The following is a 20,861-nucleotide window of genomic DNA, read 5'->3' as shown; positions in this document are numbered from 1 at the left end:
TGTGTGAGTGTGTAGTGACGTCGGTGCGGCAGCTGCCACTGGGCCCCTCGCTAGGCTCGCTCTCCATTAATGAGGATGATGGAGGCTGCTGTGTGTTGCTGATACAGGTTTATGCCCAGGACAGGAGGCCGCTGCTGCTGGCACAGAGATGACTGCCCTAAGCTGCTCCTAGCGCCCTGAAGAATGCCGACGGCTGTGGGATCTGCCATCTTACAGTGGCCTCCATGAATCCACTGAGCAGAGATCCAGAATTCATCGCCACTCCCCAGCCAGATGCCCCTGTACCAGCTGCCCAAGGGCTTTCCCATGGGTCCAGAGACCCTGAGGCGGATCCCCTCTTACCCGCTGCCCCGTCCTAGGGGCCACAGCGCCCTAGTGCCCTCCATGCTGATGTTTGGGGTGATTGTGGCGCCCACTGGGCTCCTCCTGATGATAGGGGCATTCTGGCCAAGGTGAAGACACCTCCTACCCTTGGGGACCTGGCGTAGCACTCACAGAACCGGGCACAGCAGCCAGAGCGGCCGGGGAGGGGGAGCTGGTCCTGCGGGAGAACAGGACCATGAGCAGCGTATGTGGACAGGGGAGCATGCCGCATAGCGTGTGGGAGCTGCCAGGGAGCCAGCGGCGGACCCTGCTCCGGCACATTCTGGTCAGCGACAAATACCGCTTCCTCTACTGCTACGTGCCCAAGGTGGCTTGTTCAATCTGGAAGCGGGTGCTGAAGGTGCTGGCCGGCTGCCTGCAAAGCGTGGATGAGCGCATAAGATGGACCACAAGAGTTGGTCTTCCTGGCCGACCTCCCGGCCGAGCAGGTCAGACACCGCCTGCAGCACTACTACAAGTTCCTCTTTATCAGGGATCCTATGGAGCGGCTGCTTTCTGCCTACAGGAACAAGTTCGGGGAGATCCAGGAGTACCAGCAGAAATACGGTCTGGACATCGTCTGGAGGTACCGAGAAAGCCCCGGGCTGTCCAAGGGGAACGGTGTCACGTTCCCGGAATTCCTGCACTACCTGCTGGACGAGGACGTGGAGCGGATGAACGAGCACTGGATGCCCATCTACAACCTCTTCCAGCCGTATGCCATGCACTACGACTTCATAGGAACCTACGAGAGGCTGCGCCAGGATACCAGCCATGTACTACGCAGCATCGCTGCCCCCGTGCACATCCAGTTCCCGGAGATGCAGGCCTGGTATAAGCCCGTCACTAAAGAGACCTTAAACTACTTCTTGTGCAACACTCCAAAGGGGCTGATCAGAGAGCTCTTACCGAAGTACATCCTGGACTTCTCCCTGTTTGCCTATCCATTGCCCAACACCACTAGTGAATACTGTAGCCAGTGAAGGGTTAAGGCAACTCAGGCGTCAATTTACAACAGGACATGCTGCAGATTTTGGGGCCAATTTATTAAAGCTAAAGAGAGAAGTTGCCCATAGCAACTAGTCAGCTAGCATTTATCTAGTACAGTCTATAAAATGATAGCTAGAAGCTGATTGATTGCTGTGGAGAACTACACTCTTTAGAACAGTGATGGGCAACAGTCCATGGGGCCGCATCCAGTCCTCTTGCAGCCCCCAACTCATTCCTGCTTAGTTGTCATATTTGTCTATTTAAAAGGCCTACTGATATGGCATTACAGATAGGCGTCTCTCATTGATTAGATGTATTTAATTGATTTTAGTCACTGGGATTAAGAGTAACATGTGGCCCTTTGGGGTGTGAGTTGCCTATTGTGGCCCCTGAAGTGGTTTAAATTGCCTGTCACTGCTTTAGATGGTTTGTTGCAATCCTAGATCAGATTCAGATGTATTTCATTTTATATTTTGTAGCGATATTATGCATAAAAAATATATGTATGGCAGTGTATATTTCAGTAGCGCTTATCACATCCTACTGCAGTAATAAATTTCTTAGTCTGTTAAACTAACATGCATACTTCCTAATCACATTCCTAATCTATGCAAACAGCATTATTTATATACATTGTTTACATAATTCCCAATTTATACTGTTCAGTCAACTGGAATATGCCGTATTTGCCGTCTTTTTTAATCAAAGATTTTATATTAACTGAAAAAAAGAAGAAAAAGCATTTTTTGCAAACTGAATATATTTTCTAGTGTATAGAATTTTCCTATATGAACAGCAGTTATGCTCTGCCTATTACATAGCCTTTGGAGGTTATTCCAGGCAGGTCTGTGCTTGTTATGTTTGAAGTATTACTTTAAACCTTTGTTAACCCATTCAGGATAAAGTATCCTTATTTTAGGCATACCAATAAAAGTTTTTAAAAAAAATTCAAACAACATTAAACCATGAATTGAATGGACATTACACCCATATACGTTTTTAAGTAAAAGCAGTGCTCTATTTTGTTTGAGTTTTCTGTGTGTTAGAGTGCAACACTGTAACCCTCTGATGTACGATTTACCAGAGATTATTGAGAGACATATAAACTGTTGCTCGATGGCACTGTGCAAGGATGCTGTTTTTAGTAGTCACAGTTATTGCAACATATTTATAGAAATTGTTGCACAATGGCATATACAGAAAATAAGTCCCAGATATCAGATTAGTTGCATTTGTGGAAATGACCAACTACAGTAGGGCATTGGCTTCACAAGGCGTATTTGGTAGTAAACTAAGGAATAGCAATGGTACAGGGACAAACATTTTCTATATTTATTTTCTGAATATTCGCCAGCAGCAGCGCATATGCTGCTAAATGCGGCCAATTTGTAAATTTAGAATCGCATCAGACGGACATGCTGGACGATTGGGCATTTCCAGCTGATCAATATTTTCAGATCGGCAGCACGCATACACAGGACAATTATCTGGGCGATCCGCCAATGTTAGTTGGATCGCCAAGGTAAGTGCATAGAAGCTTTAGTTAATCTACCCCAGCATAAGCGGTAGATTAACCGAGCTTTTAAAAAGGGAAGGTGTTGCCTATAGAAACCAATCAGATGCTGTCATTTTCTATAATGTAATAGATAAATAATAGTTTTAATCTGGTTGCTATGGGCAACACCACTTTCCATCTTTAGAAGCTTTAGTAAATCTAACCCAAACTCTTCTTCTCCAGCTTCAGAAGTGATTTGAGATGAATGATTTAGAGGCTCACGTAGAGTTGAATGCATTTTGCGTCCACTATAATGTGCCTGAAAAAAAGACGCATTTTGAACAGCTTGCAGATCTGGATGAGTCTCATGATGTGTCCAGCACTACAAGGGAGGCATGTACAACACTTTTATGCCATTAAAAAACAGTATTACATACTCCAGATTTAGGGGTCTATTTATTAAATGTAATAATTGCATTTCACCAGCATATTTGCTGGAGAATGCAATATTTAAGCAATCTCCATATTTAAGTGCAGTGAAAAGTCCTGAGAAATCACTGATTTCTCTGACTTTTCAGCTGTCACTGTAGATCATGCAGTCCCCTGGGGGGGGGGGGGGGGCTACCACAAGGCAATATTTATAGTAGAAATGTGAAGGCTTTATACATACCTTCCACTACCCTACATGCTGTTGGTGGCTGGGACTTAGGCACTCGCAGTGTCACCTCCTCCCTCTAGGTCCCATAATGCATTGCTCTATAGGCTCCTCCCCACAGCTTGCCGGGTAGACAAAGAACTAGGGCTTGCGCACTTAAGGAAATTAGTCTTTCGCATCTACTAGTAAGTGCTCTGTGGTACAGCCCTTTTTCGCATTGGCTGTCGCTGCAGATAACTTCATATAAATATAGAGAAATCGTATTTGCTATAAGCAGCGATTTTTATGTACATACAGTAGGTATGGGTTTTACTAAATAGACCCCTTACTCTTGGGTGAAACGTTAGGTTTATGCCAGAAGATTTGGCTTCACAGTGTTCATAGTAAATACTAAATTTAAAGTCAACAGTTCATACTGTCATTATCATATAGCAAGGCAGTCTGTGTCTGGTGGACAGTGTTATCAATATTCAAAACATTTAAATTACAATTAAATCCGGATGCAATTTCAAAATAAAAGTACTAATTACGTTTAAATACACAGACATTTATTGTAATTTCCTTTAGAAAATCAAACATTGCTTGCGTGCCATCACCTGATTTCAAATCTATCTAGGGTGACAAAAATTACACCACCCCATGGGTGTGCACAAGTACATGTTGCCGTAATTGTTTGCACGCAACCACGTTGAGAGTGTCCACTTCGGAAAAAAAAATCACACTACAATCACTTCCTTAGGGATGCAGTCAGGAAGCCGACGGTCGAAATGCCGACCACCGGCTTCCTGGCATCGAAATCCCGGCACATGTCATTATACCTACGCAGGGAGCCCGATGCCCAGCATACCGAACGAAGGTAAGCCAGGCGGCGAGCGTGGACAACCGCGGGGGGGGGGGGGGGGGGGGGTTTAGGTTAGGGGCTCCTGGGGAGAACTTACGGTTAGGTAACCCCCCAGGAGGGTTGAGCTAGGACAAGGGGGGGTTAGGGTTCGGCACCCCCCTGGGAGACTTAGGTGTAGGCTGCAGGGACGGGAGGTTAGGGTAAGGCACTAGGGGGGGAGGTTAGGGTTAGGCATCCCTAAAGGAGGGTTAGGGGGGGAGTAGGGTTAGTAATACTTACCTTTTTAGCTATTGGGATCTTCACTGCTGCTGGTCTTCCAGCATTGGGATTTGACATAGGTCCGGGGGTATTTCATACCAATCCCCTTCCTTACTGTACTCGGCTAACAGTTGGACCCCTTCCCCCCTCTCCTTACTTTGTTCCGCAACACTTAGCACAAGGAGTAGTAAGTAAAAAATACAACAATATGTTTGTGCGCATACACAGTACAAAAAAATCCAACTCTACATAAGGCACTAATTGTCCTGTATGAAGCGCTACATAGTAAGGCGACACAATATATGAATAGAGGTGTTTAAAAAACATTTCTCATTTTTATTGCATCTGGATATATATAAAGTGTTGCACACTTGCTCTGACATTCAGGGGTATATTTACTAAAGTGAGAGTTTTTAGAAGTGGAGATGTTGCCCATAGCAACCAGATTCTACTTAACATTTAACTAGCACCTTCTAGAAGATAATAGCTAGAATCTGATTGGGTGCTATGGGCAACATCCCCACTTCTAAAAACTTTTACTTTACTAAATATACCCCCCCGGAGTCCTTCCACTGATACACCAGTTGAAAGAACATACAAATCAATATTTTTTATTGCAAACCATTATTAAACAATATAGTATTTAAGAAGGAACACTTTTTCAAAGATTTTCTTCTAGAAATATATCTCATGGTGTTTTTCACTCTACAAAATGAATATAATATAATTAAATTTATTTACAGCTGTAATTCCCACTACTGAGTATTAACTATTAAACATCCTTCTGTTGTTTGGTCTATTTCAGTATGGTTACCCTGCCAAATGGTTACTATTTGACCTGTAGACTGGTGTCACATGGCAAATTTTGTATGTCTTCATTTTTCAGCAAGAAAATACATATTGGTTTTAAGAATGTTGCATGTATAGCCATGGCCAAAAGTTTTGAGAATAACAAGTATTGGTTTTCACAAAGTTTGCTGTTTCAGTGTTTTTAGACCTTTTTGTCAGATGCTACTATGTTATATTGAAGTAAAATTACAAGCATTTCAAGGCTTTTATTGACCATTTCATTAAGTTTATGCAGAGTCAATATTTGCAGTGTTGACCCTTCTTTTTCAAGACCTCTGCAATTCGCTCTGGCATGCTGACAATCAACTTCTGGGCCACATACTGACTGATGGCCGCCCATTCTTGCCTAATCAATGTTTGGAGTTTGTCAGAATTTGTGGGTTTTTGTTTGTCCACCCGCCTCTTGAGGATTGACCACAAGTTCTCAATGGGATTAAGGTGTGGGGAGTTTCCTGGCCATGGACCCAAAATTTTGATGATTTGTTTCCCGAGCTACTTCGTAATCACTTTTGCCTTATGGCAAGGTGCTCCATCATGCTGGAAAAGGCATTGTTCATCACCAAACTGTTCTTGGATTGTTGGAGAAGTTGCTCTTGGAGGATCTTTTGGTACCATTCTTTATTCATGGCTGTGTTCTTAGGCAAAATTGTGAGTGAGCCTACTCCCTTGGCTGAGAAGCAACCCCACACATGAATGGTCTCGGGATGCTATACTGTTGGCATAGCACAGGATGAAGACTTTTGGTGCATGGCCTGGTGTCAAGAAGGGCAGCAAAGAAGCCACTCATCTCCAGGGGATGTAGTCTGGAACCCGACGGTCTAAATGCCGACCGCTGGCTTCCAGACTGCTTTATCCCGACTAGGGACGAATGACAGGCATCTAAAAGTAGACGCCTGTAACTTGCCCGACATCGGGTGACCCTGTGGGGGAGTTGCAGGGAGGATGAGGGCAGGGACACTGAGGGGTACTTATAGGGACGGTGAAGGCAGAGACACTGAGGTGAAGTTACAGGGAGAGTAAGGGCAGAGACACTGATGGGGTTACAGGGAGAGTAAGGGCAGGGACACTGATGGGGGTTACAGGGAGAGTAAGGGCAGGGACACTGATGGGGGGTTACAGGGAGAGTAAGGGCAGGGACACTGAGGGGGGGTTACAGGGAGAGTAAGGGCAGGGACACTGAGGGGGGTTACAGGGAGAGTAAGGGCAGGGACACTGAGGGGGGTTACAGGGAGAGTAATGGCAGGGACACTGATGGGGGGTTACAGGGAGAGTAAGGGCAGGGACACTGAGGGGGGTTACAGGGAGAGTAAGGGCAGGGACACTGAGGGGGGTTACAGGGAGAGTAATGGCAGGGACACTGATGGGGGGTTACAGGGAGAGTAAGGGCAGGGACACTGAGGGGGGTTACAGGGAGAGTAAGGGCAGGGACACTGAGGGGGTTTACAGGGAGAGTAAGGGCAGGGACACTGATGGGGGTTACAGGGAGAGTAAGGGCAGGGACACTGATGGGGGTTACAGGGAGAGTAAGGGCAGGGACACTGATGGTGCATACACAAGTAGCGATAAAACTACATGATTTGCACGATAACTATATCGATCATATCGTTATCGTAAAAATCGTGTAGTTTCCGTCACCATACAACCGCAAATCGACCAGCGATGCACAGGCACGTATGGGCGATAGCGATATCGTCCATCGCCCGTGCATGCTGGCCAACCTGATTAGATATCGAGCAGGTTACTATAGGGACCCGCGATCGCTGTTTGCGGGTTGCTATAGTCACTGGTAAGTTGGTGTGTTTAATGATCTATATAGATCATCCGACACACCAGGGAGGGTGCAGTACGATCTACCAGTGATATAGCATCGCTGGCCGATCTCTACGTGTGTACGCACCATGAGGGGGTTTACAGGGAGGGTGAGGGCAGGGACAATGAGGTGAAGTTATAAAGAGGGTGAGGGTAGGGACACTGTGGGCAGTTACAGGTATGGTGAGGGCAGGGACACTGAGGAGTACTTACAGTTACAGGAAGGTATAATGCAGAGACACTAAGGTGAAGTTACAGGGCTGGGAGACGTCAGAGATACTGAGGGGAATCCTACATGTGATATGAGTACATAAAGAGCATTGATGCCCCCATACACAAGTGAACTAGGGAGAGCGCGCACCGAAAAAGCGCGCTGAAGACAAACAGGCATGGTCTCACTGGGAAGGGGCATGACCAAAAAATAGTACCCCCCCAATTCAAATTATGCAACACAGTAGTGCCTCTTCATCACATTACACCGTACAGTAGTGTCCCTTATTCACGTTACGTCATACAGTAGTAGTGCCCATTATAACACATTATGCCACACAAACTTTTATTTTGCTGTGGCTGGACAAAACGCTATTATTGCGCAGTAATTTCCAGAGAGCGAGGCTAAACCCGGTGCCATCATGCCCACACAGGCTTCTGAACAAACAAATTGAATTACTCCGTCAGGCAAACATTAGTTAAGGCGACTGATGAATTAATTTAATCGCCCCCAGATAGCCAGCCCCACTTGCTATATGAACAGATTATAATATATATATATTGTGGCAGTATCACCAGAGATGGCGCTGGTGAGCAGCAGATTCTGTGTGTGGCAGGAGAGATCCGCCCACACAGAATACAAAAGCATTCTGGGAGAGTGTAAGGGCTGCCGAGTGAACTCAGTGTAGGGAGGACTGAGGCAGACCAGTCAGACAGAGGGCCTGATTCAGAGCCGGACGCTCTGAAAGAGCGCTCGCACTGAATCAGGGCGAGTTTTTTTTTTTTTTTTTTGAGCGGCCTCCTGGCCACTCGCATAGCTGTGGGTGACCACGACCATCGGGCTTGCGACGAGACCCTTGTGGTAGGGTCTCGTGGCCGCAAGTCCCGTAGAGCTGCTGGCTCTGACAGAGCCGGAAGCTCTCCCACTGACATCACTAGTGATGTCAGTGGGGCCGCCCCCAAATGGCAAGCGCTCCATTGGGAACACCTCCATTTGGCCGGCCACCCCCCATGGCCCGCCCACCAAACGGGGCGAGCTGTCACTCACCATCGACAGCTCGCCCCCTTTGGTGCGAGACCCGGAGCGACAGAGCACACGTCGCTAGCCGGCTCTCGCGCATGCGCACGACGGAGCCGGCTCTGTCGTGCGCATGCCCAGTGGGCAAACATCGATCCGGTTGCGAGCGCTCAGCGCTTGCGACCGGGTTTGAATCAGGCCCAGAGCTCACTGTGCTAGCAAGCCAGTGTGGGCCAGGAGGCCAGAGCCTAGACCTGTGAGGTACAGGGAAGGCCATCAAACCCTGGGACTGAGCTATGGTACCTGCAAGGAAGCAGGCCAGACTGTGAGAGGCGGCAGCCAACAGGCTAAGGAAGCTATACCAGGCCAGGAGGCCAGTGTCCAGTCCTGCTTGTGGCAGGAAGGACCACCAATCTCAGAAACTGTGAGAGACTTTCATACAGAGTAGCTGCTTCTGTAGAGAGGGTTCAAGAAGTGAGCTAGTGCCCTAAGAAATGGCTAGGCATTTATTATTTTCTACGAAGAAAAGGAGGGAGTCCGCACAAGTAATACAAAATTTGGAAGAGAATTATTGTTTGTTATTTTATAACAAGATAATATATACCAACATGATGGTCTATCACATAATATGAATTCTTGATGACACTAGGTTGGTGGTGCACCCACAAAAATTTGTGCAATACACATGTGAAAAAGTTTAAGTAAAGAACAAAAACTTTGGGAAAGACAAATATGTCTATGTGGGCGCACTCTTATAGCAAAATATATTGAAGATAAATAGGATTTAATTGAAACTTAAAACTTAACTTTTAATGAAAAAATTATTGGCTAAAATAAAAGAAAAGAAAGGAACTCTCTTCACTATGAAGTGTCACACTTAGTTAAAAATCGACGTGTAGATACAGTAATACAAAATAATTACAAAAATGGTGATTATGTTTCCTGCATCAGAGGCCTAAAGTATAGAGAGCAAAAATTGGTATATAATGTATAGGGTATACCTATTATAATTAGCCCATGCTTGAAGGCATAGTGCAGGAAAGAATGGCGAAGATAAATACTTGAATTAGAAGGATCTCTAAGGTCCTGTTTCAATTATTGAAGTCCACAGTGGACACAAACACCACACACAGCAAACATAAAATACGACTGACCTACAATAACTCAATTCAATACGAATAATGCATAAGGTATCTGTCAGTATGATCGATACCGTTTCAAATCACAGTTAGGTTCTCCCAAAAGGAATGAATAATTATCTTAATTGAGACACAAATCAAATGTAATAATTACATGTGCTTAACAAGGTACAGACCAGTACAGGTTTGACCTCAGAATAGAGGAGGTCTGAGGCATAGATATATAAGTATAATAATGGGAATCACATGATTAAGGGAAAACAGTAAGATCTGAGGTGAAAGAAACGCTCTAGGTCACTTCTACTGTTCCCAGTCAATCAAACTGGGAATGAGAGAGTGGCAATGGCGTTGCCTCAGATGAAACAACAGAAAGGCACTTCTGCTTTCTGAGATGTAGCTGCGTCTGAGCCCTGATACCAGCTGGGGCATTGCAGGGGGAGTCACATGCTAAGGACTCAGATGAGAGAGCACATCTTGAGCGATAGTGAAAGTACCTGTGTCAGAGACGGTTGTGCTGGATTGCAGTGTGTGTGAGATCCTAAACCTGAATGCTGTCACAGGACGTGCGTTTCGCCGGAAAGGCTTGGTCACCTGGTCATTAGGCTGCACTGCTGCTTCTCGTTGATAAAGGACAGGCGTCCAATCATAAGGTTAGTTATCTGAGTGACTGTTGTAACAGCCAATCGTAACGGAATAATGTTAATTGATGCTCATACAGACGGAGTTTTGGGGATGTTTATCCAGACACAAAATGAACATATATAGATATTGCAAACATATGAAAGGAGTATTAAGGAAAGAAAACTTGTTAATCATATTTGGGAAGCACGTATTTTTAAGTTTAAAGTACCAGAGAGTATATCCTATCATGAGGCTGTATTTATAAATGATAGACGGACCGGCCAATCAAAAGAGGAAAGTATTAGCCAATGCGTACATCCACATGGTTCTGATGGTATTCGGACTACATATGGAATTAGCATATGTAAACAAAGTAATTTGGGAAGAGTTTACACACACAAAGAAAACTAAAGAATTCAGATATAAAACTTGTATTCCTGATCTGCAACGGGAATAAACATATAAAAGAGAGGGTATACAAAATATCAGTAATAATTTATTTGTTTGGGATTTATGATGATCAGTCATAAAAGATTATATATATACCGTTTGTCAATGTAAGAACAGACAAAACCAAGGAAGTATGAAATAGAAAGAAAATTAGTTATTCTCAGTTGGGGAACATATATCTATAAAATAAAGTGACGAAGAGTGTGTCCAATCATAAAAGTGTATTAATAAGTGACGGGCAAACTAGCCCATAAAATGAAAAAAGAGAAAAGTGCTAGCCAATGTGTGCATCCGCATAGTTATGAGGATATTCTGTCAGCTCATGGAATTAGCATATGTAAGCAAAGTAGTTTAGAGAGAGTTTACACGCACAAAAAGAAGCCTGAAATCTCAGATATGAAACATATATTTATAACATACAAAAGAAAGTGCTAATGAGATGAGTAAACATTTAAATGAGAAGATATGCAAACTGTTTGTTAGGGATTTGTGATAACATTAGTCTATGTAAGTACAAGCAGTATTAAAGGGTGTTTGACCAGAATTTAAATAAGTATGTGTTAAAATTATTGGACTTCCACAGGAGTGTAAAAAGATGAAGCTTATGGTCACCATGAAAAAAGCGTGTACCTACATATACCAATCTCTTCTTAGGGTGGTGGGAGAGGGAATATGTCTTTCAGGATGGAAATTAAATCTATACTCAACATGTCATCACCTGGATGAGGTATATAGATGACATCTTGATGATCTGGGATGGCACACAGAATCAACTGGACGAATTTGTCCAACATCTGAATAACAACAACATCAATTTGAAACTTACTTGTAATAGTAGCAGTAAGAGTGTTGCATTTTTAGATCTTAGGATCTTCAAGGGCCCTGATAACAAAATCTGTACAGAGCTCTACAGAAAAGAGACCTCCACTAATAATTTACTACATAATAGCAGTTCTCATTTTCCTCCCACCATCAACAGTATCCCGAAAGGGGAGTTCTTGAGACTACGACGAAACTGCTCAGACGAGAATTCATTTGAGACTCTAAGCAAAGAATTAACATCAAGACTTCATGAAAGAGGATACAGCAAACGATCCATCAAAAAGGCTGTAAATGAAGTCTCAGGAACCAAAAGGGAGACGCTGATCTTTGCGGGGAAACCGCCAAAACAGGACTCTAATGAGATCAGATTCATAGGAGACTTCTGTAATAGCTGGAAAGAGGCTAGGGACATACTACAGAAATATTGGCACATCTTACTCTCAGATTCTGACCTGGCTGACAACCTAGGCAGTAGAGTTAATATGAGCTGGCGTAGAGCCCCAAACCTCAGAGACAGATTAGTCAGAAGCCACTTCAATATGTATCCAAAATTAACCTCAACCACTGTTGGGAGCTACACTTGTGGTGCTTGTAAAGTGTGTGTGCACATACAAAATGTGGATAGGGTTACAGATAAATTTGGTCAGGTCATTAAAATGAAAGAGCTCTACAATTGCAGAACAACGAACGTGATCTATTGTATCACATGCCCATGTGGCATAAAATATGTGGGCATGACATCTAGGATGATGAAAGTCAGGATCCTTGAACATCTGGGGAACATTCGAAATGCTGAAATAGATATAAAAAAGATGAAACAACTGACCACAGTGGCCAGACACTTTCACTCCAAACACTCTGGACGAACGCAGGATCTCAAGGCTTTTTGCCTTGAAAGAATCAAACTCGGCCTAAGAGGGGGAGATCTTAATAGAGCACTCCAACGAAAAGAGTGAGTGGATATTTAAACTGGGCACAGTGATACCTGGTGGTCTCAATGAGAACATTAATTTTAGTATTTTTCTTACAGAATAATTTATGTTGACATTCTTTTTTACTAATGACTTTTTTAAAGTTTTGATTTTTCTGCTGGTTTGTTAACCTTATTTAATTGTATATACCATTGGTTCACTCCTTCACTTACTTTTCCCTCTCAATCCATTTTTTACTTTACACTTGCCGTTTTTTCCTTTGACTTAGACTTATTCCCTGCATTTTCATAATTTTTTTGCCCTTCTGTTTTTTCACATTCATTCATTTTTTTTATAACCTTGTGTATCTATCATCACAGTCAATATCTCTGCCCCCTTCATGTTTTACACTCATATATAGTCACGGTCTCCACAGTACTAATTTGTGTCTATGACTCACACATTAGAACATTATTTTTCACACACCATTTTTCTCACATCCCAATATTTGACCTTTCATTATATTCCTTTCATCCATCATTCCTCTCACTAGATTTCAACACATTTCATCTTTGTTTATACAGGTTTCTTTTACTTTTTTTTTAATTTATATTCTTACTACACATTTCACATGTCTATGTTTCACATTTCCCCTAATTTGTTAACATACACACTTTCCAACACCACCCGGCTTAATTAGACTGGTGTATCTGTTACTTACCCACAAAGTCCGCTGAACAAGCGTTCTCTGTGTAACTATTACCCATAAACACGCTTTTTTCATGGTGACCATAAGCTTCATCTTTTTACACTCCTGTGGAAGTCCAATAATTTTAACACATACTTATTTCAATTCTGGTCTAACACCCTTTAATACTGCTTGTACTTACATAGACTAACGTTATCACAAATCCCTAACAAACAGTTTGCATATCTTCTCATTTAAATGTTTACTCATCTCATTAGCACTTTCTTTTGTATGTTATAAATATATGTTTCATATCTGAGATTTCAGGCTTCTTTTTGTGCGTGTAAACTCTCTCTAAACTACTTTGCTTACATATGCTAATTCCATGAGGTGACAGAATATCCTCATAACTATGCGGATGCACACATTGGCTAGCACTTTTCTCTTTTTTCATTTTATGGGCTAGTTTGCCCGTCACTTATTAATACACTTTTATGATTGGACACACTCTTCGTCACTTTATTTTATAGATATATGTTCCCCAACTGAGAATAACTAATTTTCTTTCTATTTCATACTTCCTTGGTTTTGTCTGTTCTTACATTGACAAACGGTATATATATAATCTTTTATGACTGATCATCATAAATCCCAAACAAATAAATTATTACTGATATTTTGTATACCCTCTCTTTTATATGTTTATTCCCGTTGCAGATCAGGAATACAAGTTTTATATCTGAATTCTTTAGTTTTCTTTGTGTGTGTAAACTCTTCCCAAATTACTTTGTTTACATATGCTAATTCCATATGTAGTCCGAATACCATCAGAACCATGTGGATGTACGCATTGGCTAATACTTTCCTCTTTTGATTGGCCGGTCCGTCTATCATTTATAAATACAGCCTCATGATAGGATATACTCTCTGGTACTTTAAACTTAAAAATACGTGCTTCCCAAATATGATTAACAAGTTTTCTTTCCTTAATACTCCTTTCATATGTTTGCAATATCTATATATGTTCATTTTGTGTCTGGATAAACATCCCCAAAACTCTGTCTGTATGAGCATCAATTAACACTATTCCGTTACGATTGGCTGTTACAACAGTCACTCAGATAACTAACCTTATGATTGGACGCCTGTCCTTTATCAACGAGAAGCAGCAGTGCAGCCTAATGACCAGGTGACCAAGCCTTTCCGGCGAAACGCACGTCCTGTGACAGCATTCAGGTTTAGGATCTCACACACACTGCAATCCAGCACAACCGTCTCTGACACAGGTACTTTCACTATCGCTCAAGATGTGCTCTCTCATCTGAGTCCTTAGCATGTGACTCCCCCTGCAATGCCCCAGCTGGTATCAGGGCTCAGACGCAGCTACATCTCAGAAAGCAGAAGTGCCTTTCTGTTGTTTCATCTGAGGCAACGCCATTGCCACTCTCTCATTCCCAGTTTGATTGACTGGGAACAGTAGAAGTGACCTAGAGCGTTTCTTTCACCTCAGATCTTACTGTTTTCCCTTAATCATGTGATTCCCATTATTATACTTATATATCTATGCCTCAGACCTCCTCTATTCTGAGGTCAAACCTGTACTGGTCTGTACCTTGTTAAGCACATGTAATTATTACATTTGATTTGTGTCTCAATTAAGATAATTATTCATTCATTTTGGGAGAACCTAACTGTGATTTGAAACGGTATCGATCATACTGACAGATACCTTATGCATTATTCGTATTGAATTGAGTTATTGTAGGTCAGTCGTATTTTATGTTTGCTGTGTGTGGTGTTTGTGTCCACTGTGGACTTCAATAATTGAAACAGGACCTTAGAGATCCTTCTAATTCAAGTATTTATCTTCGCCATTCTTTCCTGCACTATGCCTTCAAGCATGGGCTAATTATAATAGGTATACCCTATACATTATATACCAATTTTTGCTCTCTATACTTTAGGCCTCTGATGCAGGAAACATAATCACCATTTTTGTAATTATTTTGTATTACTGTATCTACACGTCGATTTTTAACTAAGTGTGACACTTCATAGTGAAGAGAGTTCCTTTCTTTTCTTTTATTTTAGCCAATAATTTTTTCATTAAAAGTTAAGTTTTAAGTTTCAATTAAATCCTATTTATCTTCAATATATTTTGCTATAAGAGTGCGCCCACATAGACATATTTGTCTTTCCCAAAGTTTTTGTTCTTTACTTAAACTTTTTCACATTTATTATTTTGTGTTTGTTCCTGATTATGCTAGAAGCAAAGCACCACGTTCATTTGTTTTACTGGAATGCCATGTGTGGAGTCTGATCCTGCACCTAATCACTGCACCACTGACACTAGTCCACCAAGCTAATTACCCCAAGTATCACTATATATATATATATTGTACAGAAAAATAGGCGGCACTCGGAGACTGGATAAGACTCGTGAAACCCTCAGCCGAGGGACTTTTAATCAATCATAAGTCGACGTTTCGGGGTCTTGCACCCCTTCCTCAGGACAGCAGAATAACACAATACAAACAAACAGACATATTTATATCATAACTACTCACCCCTAAACAGGCGCCATGCACACCTGAGCTCCGGCCAGCAGCCGCACTTCCGGTCACGGCAACTCCGCAAAAACCGGAAGTGACGTCACCCGGGCGGGACCCGGCGCCATGGCAACCTGCAGTAACATAAACAATGAGATCGTAAACAAACTTGGTCATTATCATAATGCAATAGATCCATAAAGTGTATATATCTCAACACATGTACACTGTGTAAAGAACATAAGATCTGCGCACAAACATCATGCACCCTGTGTTTGGAACTCACCTCGACTAGACAACGGTAATCTTTTTATATACCTGACTTATACAGTGGCTGGTGTGTGCTACACCTCCTGATTGGATGCATATTGCATGTTATACTGATTTTTGAGGATTGTGACATTTTTTTGGTCAATATACATGATGGCTAATTCAGAAGTGGAAACAGATTTTACATCATTTTTGCTAGAATGTGATAATTACGAAACGCTGAGTTTCTCTGACATAGATGCTGAACATATTTTACACAAAGATCCAGCTTTAACTGAAGAATTAGTGGACTCTAATCTAGATCGTTTTAGAGAACTGTTTAAACTTAAAAAAAGAGAACTAGATTTTTTTATATCATAGTAGGACACTTTCCGACTACTTTCGTGCAAAACAAATTCCACGAGGATTTCGTGTACATAACACCCCCACGATTGGGAGATATAATGTTTTGTTCTGCAAAAAATGGATCTCCATACTTAATAAATGTTCAATGGACTTATTACTTTTAGTAGTTGAAGAATCTACACGGGAGCTAAATGTGACAAAAGATAAAATAGCTGCTTTTGAAACGGAACATACATCAGTAGATTGGATGACGAAATTGAAAGAACAACTTGACACATACAAAACTGATTTGTTGAAATATAAGAGAGAAAAATTTATAAAGGTTCAAACTGATTATAGTCAACACAGAGTGTACCCATGGCTAGGTAGTACACAGAACTACAGCACTCCTTATCAATCCACCAGGCCTAGGAAACCATACCAGAAAGTTAGATTCTCTAGCACTTCGGCTAGTGAATCAGAGGATTATGTACCAGCCAATGTTAGACCCACTAAGATAATGACCCCTTTAGGGGTAAGCACCCGGGCTGGGTCCGCAGCCCGCTGAGAAAATTTACAAGGAGAGGGGGTCAGAAGAGGAGGCAGGTACACAAGGAGGCCGATGAGAGCGAGGAGAATTTAATTTTCAATCTATCATCCTCAAATTTAACAACAGCGGAATATAGTGTGCTTAATAAAGGACTCTCGTTTGTTCCAAATCATATTTCACATGATCTTAAATGGAAAACCGATATTTATAGATTCCAGCGTTCTTTAAAATTGAAAGAACATTTTCAAAAACAACCGTTGAGCATACAGTCTGAGTTTATACCGGAGCGAATAGCTAAATTGGGAAGCAAATCTAAATTTGAGCCCCAATCGACTAATGCTTCTATAAAAACATTCATTAGATTATTGGAAGATTCAGTGAAGGAGGACACTGGACCTAAGTACCATAATTTATCAATTGATGAGAAGTCTGCTTTGGAGAGCTTAAGTAAAAGGAGAGACATTATCATAAGAGGGGCCGATAAAGGCGGCTCCATCGTAATACAGGACACAGAGAATAATATTATTGAATGTGATCGTTTACTTAATGATAGCTCCACTTATGAATTATTAGCAGGTGATCCTGTAGAATTGTATAAAAGTAAACTAGATGTGATTCTTGAAACAGCATGTACAGAGGGATTGATTTCTTTGAGTGTGAAAAATAAATTGATGGTCACATATCCCGTGGCACCCATATATTACACACTTCCTAAGATCCATAAGGACGCACAGAGGCCCCCTGGTAGACCTATCATCTCAGCCAGGGGGTCTCTGTGTGAACCTATTGCAATATTTTTAGATGCATTTTTGCAGCCATGTATACAACAAACACATACTTACCTGAGAGATTCTGGGATGCTGCTCCTTAAACTTTAAGAACTGGGACAGGTCCCAGCAGGCACGTTTTTAACAACGCTTGATGTTACAAGCTTGTATACATGCATCCCTCATGCTGCAGGTATTATGGCAGTGAAACAGTTAATTGTGGGTAATGTGCTATATCAGGGCCCTGATATCGAGTTGTTTTTGCAATTACTGAATTTCACTCTTACTCACAACTACTTTTTATTCAATGGGAAGTTCTATAGGCAGCGAACAGGCTGCGCTATGGGGTCAGCGGTCGCTCCATCCTTCACTAATGGATTTATGTGGCAGATTGAAAAAGAATTGTTTTTTGCGACTCCAGCTGTTACCAATAATATAGTGATGTATTATCGGTATATCGACGATGTCTTTATTATGTGGAAGGGTGACATTGAGTGTTTGATTTCTCTAATGATGAACCAAAACCTTTCTAATAGTCCCATTAAATTCACTTTAAATTACCATGATACTTCCATCTGTTTTCTGGATATTTGTATCACATTAGAGAACAGGAAGATTAAAACATCTTTGTTTGCTAAACCGACAGATCGTAACACCTTACTCCACCACAAAAGCTGTCATCCCATAGCAACAATAAAAGGGTTACCATTCTCCCAATTTATTCGAGTTTGCAGATGTACAAACGACCCTATAGAGACGAATAGACAATTAGATATCATGTCTAAAAAATTGGAGAGGATAGGGTATCCGGTGGAAAATTGATTAAGGCTAGACAAAAAGCATTGTCTGTGAGTAGGGAAGAGTTATTGAGAATTAATCCTAAGGACAAAAAGCTAAATCAGCTACCATGGGTCCATGAATACGATGTTAAGAGCAAATATACCAACAAAAGAGCTAAGAAGTTATGGCCCATTATTACATCTGATCCAGAGCTAAAGTGTTTGCACAATACTAAACTATTACCTAGCTATACCAGAGGGAGAAATATCAAAGATCTGGTGGTTAAAACTGATGTGACAAATTTTTTAAAACCTATGCCTAAGCCCAATTTCTTGACACGTAAAGATGGATGTTTTAAGTGCCTAGGGTGCACGACATGTTCATATCTTGAGACCGGGGATACTATACTTCATCCACACTCTGAGAAAAGATATAAAATTAAGTGGCCTTTGACATGTACCTCTAGATTCGTCATCTATGTTATTATATGCCCATGTGGCCTATATTACATAGGCAAAACTGAATGCCAATTTAAAATCAGAATGGCTCAACATAGATCGGCAATTAGAACAGCTATCTCCACTAATGGTAGTGAACAACCGGTAGCACGCCACTTTGCGCACAACAAACACAGTATAGCGACCCTCAGATATAAGATTATTGACCATGTACCCTTGTCACTAAGGGGTGGTGATAGAGGAAGGAAACTCCTGCAATTGGAGACACAGTGGATCTATAGATTGGATACTCTTTTTCCTCGAGGGCTAAATGACTCTTTGGGTCTTATTAATTTCTTATAAATTTGTGTAATTTTGGATGGCTTTATATGCCAATGTTGTGGATCTTCTATGACAAGAATATGTTCATTAAGGATAGTATGTGCATTTAAATTTGGTAGTAGTGGTGTTTTTTGCCCACTAGATGGCTCCATTTCTCCATTATGTATTATTGATTTTTCACTTGTCATATTGATGACAATAAGAGGCAATGTCATTAGTGGCAAAATGTTTTTTATAGTGTTGCTAATGTATTTTTTATTTTAGATATATGTCCACGTTAGAATATGTGTATTTTATTTGAGTATTTATATGTATGTGTATTCACGTTACACTCTTTGTATGGATCACTTTTTATACACAACAAAGTTTTTATAATCCTTTCTGTGCATGATGTTTGTGCGCAGATCTTATGTTCTTTACACAGTGTACATGTGTTGAGATATATACACTTTATGGATCTATTGCATTATGATAATGACCAAGTTTGTTCACGATCTCACTGTTTGTTACTGCAGGTTGCCATGGCGCCGGGTCCCGCCCGGGTGACGTCACTTCCGGTTTTTGCGGAGTTGCCGTGACCGGAAGTGCGGCTGCTGGCCGGAGCTCAGGTGTGCATGGCGCCTGTTTAGGGGTGAGTAGTTATGATATAAATATGTCTGTTTGTTTGTATTGTGTTATTCTGCTGTCCTGAGGAAGGGGTGCAAGACCCCGAAACGTCGACGTATGATTGATTAAGAGTCCCTCGGCTGAGGGTTTCACGAGTCTTATCCAGTCTCCGAGTGCCGCCTATTTTTCTGTACAGTGTGTGTTGGGGGTGCTGTCCTCCTAATAAGGAAGGCACCGGAGCAAGGTGTGGGCTGTTTGTCCAAGTTACACTGTGTGAAGGAGTGCCGGAGTTGTTGCTTGCATATATATATATATATGTATATATATATATACAATAGATAGCCTATTATGAGAAGAAATTAGTAATAATAGGAAACAATGATTAAATACAGGAGTTACTGCCAAAACAGTCTATAAATTGATGAGGTATATTTACTAAAGTGCAGGTTTTTGGAAGTGGAGATGTTGACCATAGCAGCCAATCAGATTCTGTCTATAAACTTCTACTTTTTTCTACTTAGTATGACCCCTCCCTTTCATGCACCTGATTAGTGCTGCTAGATTGATTGAGCAGCTGCCATTTTTGTTTGTTTGGTATGAGTTGCATGAAGGAGCCAGCATTAGTGGGGCATGCTGGTTCTAGTAGTGCTATTTGGAGTTCCCAGGGGTGACTCCCAGGTAAGCTGGCTCTCAATGTGGATGCATTTATGTATGTGCCTTTATCAGGAGACCTCACATTTGACAACATTTATATGTGCCTTTATCATGAGGCCTTATAATTGGTACAATTTACATTTGGGTTGAGCGTTTGGGCGTAGGGCCCCCGGGGCTGGTCTGGCTGGGCCCCCTCATGGCATCACCACTTAATACACATAGTTGCTTTTCACATCACTTGTTATGTTTGTATTTTTTTCATGTAATATTTCACATATATTTTAACCACTTTTTTCAAACACTCATTAATTAGTCTTACACATCTATACTTTACACTGCACTATCACCCTTTATCCAATTTTCGTGTGATGCCCTGGGGGGGTCCTGGGCTGGACGTTTTTCGGGGTGCACTGCGCCCCGGACGTGAACCCCTTAGTGTTAGGGACTGCTAGTGACAGAGAAG

The 20,861-nt window shown here is 41.8% G+C and overlaps 1 pseudogene; it reads left to right on the top strand.

The window, feature by feature from the left end:
- The first annotated feature begins 306 nt into the window (after nucleotides 1–306).
- LOC148473233 (carbohydrate sulfotransferase 14-like) lies at nucleotides 307–1,346 on the top strand (annotated as a pseudogene).
- The last annotated feature ends 19,515 nt before the right edge of the window (nucleotides 1,347–20,861 follow it).

Source organism: Taudactylus pleione, unplaced genomic scaffold, assembly GCF_031769625.1.
Source record: "Taudactylus pleione unplaced genomic scaffold, aTauple2 ptg000953l, whole genome shotgun sequence".
Taxonomy (NCBI): Eukaryota; Metazoa; Chordata; class Amphibia; order Anura; family Myobatrachidae; genus Taudactylus; species Taudactylus pleione.
This window is presented reverse-complemented; position numbering and strand designations above follow the sequence as displayed.